General features: G+C 41.5%; 1 long non-coding RNA gene across 1 annotated transcript; it reads right to left on the bottom strand.

Moving 5' to 3' along the window:
• Positions 1-834: 834 nt before the first annotated feature.
• Positions 835-2,947, bottom strand: LOC143261124 (uncharacterized). The gene is made up of 2 exons (XR_013035341.1): positions 2,375-2,947; positions 835-2,218 (listed from the first exon to the last, which is right to left on the bottom strand). It is a non-coding gene; the product is annotated as an uncharacterized LOC143261124 (long non-coding RNA).
• Between the last annotated feature and the right edge of the window lie 3,085 nt (positions 2,948-6,032).

Here is a 6,032-nt window from a genome sequence, read left to right as displayed (position 1 = left end):
CATTTATCAGAGGTAATTTCGTCCGTTACACGGGCGAATATATTATACAAAATACGCGTTCCTATTTCCGGAGCTGCTTCTAACCTATCGCAATTCTAGGTACTCTTCGTGTTGCGACATATCGATTTTGTCACATAACCTTTTTATTCACAACTAGTCAATACTTATACGTATATACAATAATATATAATAAAAATATATAATAATATATATATATTACAAAAAGGTTATGTGATAAAAATTACGCGATTCCTAATTTTTCTTCAAAAAAGCTTGCACCACCTTTCAAAAATAAAACGGTCCAATTGATCGCCGCGGTCGGAAAGTCGGACACCGAAAATTCCGTTCACGCCGCTCGACGCTCGAAAAGTCTTTTTTTTCCGCGGATCCCGGTAATGCGCGCGGAATTCCCCGGAGAGCGCTCTCGGAGCTACGCGTCGTTTCCGCTAGCACGCGCGCGGAGGACGCGCGGAAATCGAGCGACGGTGAAATTAATCCGGCCGGCCGACGAAGAAGCAACGAGCGGCGGGGCCGTTGCTATCGATTCCGTGTACGTTCTTTTACCTCCGCTCCCCCTCCCTTTCTTTCTATTTCGTCTCTCTATCCTCTCTATCGAATTCGTTTCGCCGGTCACGATGGTCGGCTCTCGGGGCGATAAATCTTGCCCGAGGCGCGATGAGAGCGGGAAAAACGCGGAGGAGGTGCATGACGACGGAAGGAAAGAAGAAAGCGGACGGATCGATATGCTATGGCAGGGGTGTCAAACTCAAAAGCTAACTTGGGCCAAATAAACAATGCTTAACTTTAGGTGGGCCGCAAAAAGAAAAATCAATGTTCATAGAAACAAATATTTTTATTTTGACTAGTACATTGTAATAAACACATATATAAAGTTAAATTATTGTTTACGTCCTGATGCTTGACGTCTCTTCTCTGATACTATCTTTCCTATTTCGGGAGAAATTTTATTGGCCGAGACTACTTTCAAAATTTCTAATTCACATTTCTATTTTAGTTTTACTTTCCGTCGGATATATTGACTGGGTCGCAAAAATGTTCATCTCGGGCCGCGAGTTTGACACCCCTGTGCTATGGTAAAAACCGTGGGAGAGCAGCCTCTGTCCGAACGTGGAACGTGCCCGGAATGCGGCTCCGTTGGACCGCAGGCTGGCCGGCCGTGCGGTGCGAAACAAGAGGGAGGGGGGGGGGGGGGGGTGCTGCTGTTTAGTCGGGATATTAGGAGCATTGATTACCGAAGACAAGGGCAAACGAACCGGCGGTGCTCGTGTGTCTTGTTTCGGGGGGCGACGGGTCTGTGAAAACAACGGGAATCCTAATTCGTGGAAGATGTATGGCTCAGGGGGGAAGTTGCGGTTGCCGGAAATGGTTTGTTCCGGGTTCTGAATTTTGCGACTAAGCGAAAATTTCGAAACGGTGATAAAGTACTGAAATATTGTATTATTTTATGTTGCTGATTTGCTAAACTATCACATTATTAGATTATTAGATTACTGGATTACTGAATTTCTGGATTAGTAAATTACTGAATTATTCAATATATATATATTACTAAAGTAGTGAATTAGTAACTTATTAAATTGTTAAATCACTGAATTATTAAATTATTAAATCACTGAATTACTAAATTATTAAATTACAGAGTTACTATATTATTAAATTACTCAATTACTCAATTTCTGAATTGCTGAATTATATATATTAAATTACTGAATTACTGAATTATTCAATTACTAAAGTACTGAATTACTGAAATAATAAATTACTATATCTATTACTGAATTACTGAATTACTAAATTACTGAAGAGTACTGAATTACTAAATTATTAGATTACTGAATTATTAAATTATTAAATCACTGAATTATTACTAAATCATTAGATGATTCGATTGCTGAATTATTGAATAACTGAATTACCGAATTACTGAATTACTAAATTACTCTATTACTAATTTAGTAATTCGCCGATTCATGATATCAAGCGTCTTGTTTATGCGCAGGACCCATTTTCGGCAAGATGGCCGCTGCCCACTCACAAATTTTACGGGGCTAGAGGACGGCCCACTACAAATTTCGTGGGGACAGAGGACGGCCCACTACGTTCGGGTCCCAAATGGTTAGAAAATGGCCGCTAAACTACAATCTTCTCGGCGATCGTACGATGGCTTTGTCACGTCATAGGAGGGCTACCTGCGCATCTATATAATATATAAGTTATATAGTTATTCTATATATATATAATATTTTAAATTCTATATATCTAAATATATAATATATATAATAATATAAATCTAAATTCTATATATCTATATATATAAGTTATATAGTTTTATATATATATATATACAACTTACAGCTCTCGCCGACAGATGGATACCTTCGCCCGCAGCTACCTGATGCGTCACCGATTCGTATATATACCGCTCCGAGCGTTCTTCCGATATCCCCGCGTCTAAGGCAGGGTCCGCTAGAAAGCCTTACCGACGAGTCCCTCTAGCGGATCCGGGACGAAACGCCGGCGGACGCGCCTTCTCTTTCCTTTCCCCTATATCTCTTGGCGCTCCTTCCATATATTATATCCGCAACGTTGTCTCAAAAATTCGACGAATGTGGAATATAAATAACCATGTGGGAGCCAAAACAACAGCAGCAATATAGCATATGGAGCAACAACGAGCAAGGAGGAAAAATGGGTGCAACTGCAGACTGAAGTAACCGGAGGCCATTAACCTTCAAACAATTTACACTTCCCAGGTGTGTGATAACCGTCGTCGTCTCGTTCTCTTTGCGACCAACGGACACTATGCGACGTTCTCACGTCCCACGTCACACGTGTCGCCGTCGTTGAAACAGAGAATAATCCAATGGATCGACGGACACACGCACGAGGGATACACATCACCACACAAACTCCCGGCCGCTTTCGATACGCGTGCAAAGACGCGCGCGTTTAACGGCTCTGAAGTAGGCAGTTGCGCGCATATATTTCCCCCACTACCGTGTTCTCCTTTAGAGGTCTCTCTCTCAACTGTCATCCTGAGAGATCTCCGCGTCTAAGGCAGGGCCCGCTAGAAATGCCTTACCGATGAGTCCACTAGCGGGCCTAGGACGAAACGCACCAATCTTTTTTTTTATTTCGCGCCTGTCATTCTTTTCGTTTGCCCATGGTTATATTGTCATGTATAATATGTTAAATATGTAATAATATCATATATATTACGTATATAAAATGATATCATATATAATATATTAAATACGACACATAATATTATATATAATATTTTAAATATATCATAATGTCATACATGATATATTAAATGTATGTATAATATCATATACAATATATTAAATGTATGTATAATATCATATACAATATATTAAATATATGTATAATATTATATATAATATATTAAATATATCATATCATATTGTATAATATATTAAATAATAATTATTTAATATATATATATTTATAATAACTATTTAATATATCATAATATCATATTATATATCAAACATCATATCATATAGGTATAATGTATAAATAAATAAATAAATATAATAAATATATAATAATATCACATGTAATACATCACATACAAAACATATTATATAAAATAAACAAATTAAGGAAGATTCGAATCCCTCTTTTCAATTAAAAAAAGCTAGAAAAAACACGATCGCCGCCCGTTTTCTCGACGCTCGTGCGTCTCCACCGGCCCCCTTCGGTTTCCTCGAAACAATACCGAGCGGAACAGCAGAAAGTAATCACACTCATGTTTAACAAATGAATTCCGCACGATATTTTCGAATCCGCAATCAACGAGTCTGTGGCAGGCTCGCGTGTTGCGGTCGAGCAGCCGGCCGATTGAATTCATAGTGCCAGTGAATATTTACCAAGCCCGGCGATTCATCGCGTTCCGTCGGTATAACCCCGCCATTAATTCTTCGGAATCTCATGATTTATTAGACAACGGCGGAGGAAGACAGCTCTAATTTCGAGCCGTCCGGCGAACCGCCTCGTCCGCTCTTTTCCCGCAGTTTTCTTAATGGTTAATAACCGCGTCGCCCCCCCCCCCATTCCACGTCACGGTCGCCGTTGTCAATTTATTGTCATCGTTAGACCGCGCGTAGTGCGATCACATCTCGCTCTCTTTTTCTCGCTGCTCTCTCTCTCTCTCTCTCTCTCTCTCTCTCTCTCTCTCTTGTTATTTCCAGTTGTTCTCTCTCTCTCTCTCTCTCCCTCTCTCTCAATTTCTTTCTCTCTCTCGATTTCTCTTTCTCAATTTCGCTCTCTCTCTCTCTCTCTCGATTTCACTCTCTCTCAATTTCTCTCTCTCCCTCTCTCTCTCTCGATTTCACTCTCTCTCTCAATTTCTCTCTCTCTCTCTCTCAATTTCTCTCTCTCTCGATTTTTCTCTCCCTCACAATTTCTCTCCCCCCTCTCTCTCTCTCTCTCTCTCTCTCTCAATTTCTCTCTCTCTCTTTCTCGATTTTTCTCTCCCTCTCAATTTCTCTCTCTCTCTCTCTCTCAATTTCTCTCTCTCTCTTTCTCGATTTTTCTCTCCCTCTCAATTTCTCTCTCTCTCTTTCTCGATTTTTTTCTCCCTCTCTCGATTTCTCTCTCTCTCCCCTCCTCTCTCTCTCTTTCTCTCTCGATTTCTCTTTCTCTATTTCTCGCTGTCAAATACAATTATTTCAACACTTTAACGCATCGTACATACAGGGTGTCCGGAAAATCATGGTACAACCGGCAAGGGAGTGATTCTCCATGCAAAACTAAGCCGAGATAGAGCAATAACATTTGTTTATTTAAGGCTCCGTTCTCGAGGAAACTGTGTTGCAAGATGCAGCAGTCGAGTTCGCGTGGCTTGTAATACACGCGGCAAGTAGAAATGGTAAATCATGATCAGACGCGCCAGTTCATTCCTATTCAATAAGCATTACTTTTTCAACTTAATTTTTCTCAAAAACGGAGCCTTCAATCAAAAAATGTTATTCCTCTTTCTCGACTTATTTTGGCTCGTAGAATCACCCCTTGCCGCTTGTACCACGATATTCCGAATACTCTGTATAATTTTCAATAGATTCGAAGCGGTGACATTTTCTTTTTAATTTCGTCCATCGACGGCCGACACTGTGCGGCGGCGGCGGCGACGGCGGCGGCGGCGGCGGCGTGAAAAATGCGCGTCCGTCGCGCGCGTCGTCGACGGTGACGCGTCGGAGCCGCAAACCGAATGTTTTACAGCCGGCCGCGCCGCGCAAACACTGTCGCGCCCGATTTTTCATGCGTCGAGTAGGTCGCCGGGTAGACCGCGCTGATCTCTGCGACTGCGGTCCACGGTCGCGGTAATAATTTCGGTATTTCAACGTGAAACGAAACTGAATTTTTTCTGCATAAGAAACGAACATTAATCGGTCAAATATTTTCCATTCCGTTCGATGACCTTCCTCGCCATCTTTCCGGTAACTTCACATATACATACATATATGTATAGGGTGTTCATCGTAACGGTTTCGCTACGATTTCCGAGGCATTTAGGCCGATCCGACGAAAAAATGTTTCGAATAAAAGTTGTTCGGTACTTCGACGGGAACAAAGTGCATCGATAAAAATTGCGAGAAATGTTTTTATTCGATAGGAAACTAAGGTGACCTTGACTTTTTTAAATAACACTATGTATTTTTATCTCGATATTGTTATAGCTGATGAGAAAACGAATTCGGCGGTCCGCCATACGATGACCTTCGGATGACCTTGGGCTCAGAAATTCGTAATAACAAAGGAACTAACTTTTCTACGCGTTAAATATAAGCTTGACGTAACTAAATGCAAACAGTAAGCAAACATCTTTAATTCGATCTCGGCGCGCTGGCACGCTCGTAAATGTGAACTGCCGAGCCGGCGGGGCGGCACGCCGCGCGATCATGCCAGCCGATAAAGTCACGCGTGGAACGCGTTCGTCGTTCTGTCTGTCACGTGGAATCGATCCACGTGGAATCCGACTGTCG

The sequence above is a fragment of the Megalopta genalis genome, unplaced genomic scaffold, assembly GCF_051020955.1.
Source record: "Megalopta genalis isolate 19385.01 unplaced genomic scaffold, iyMegGena1_principal scaffold0037, whole genome shotgun sequence".
Classification (NCBI taxonomy): Eukaryota; Metazoa; Arthropoda; class Insecta; order Hymenoptera; family Halictidae; genus Megalopta; species Megalopta genalis.
Note: the sequence above shows the minus strand (reverse complement) of the source record. Positions and strands in the feature narration are given on the sequence as shown.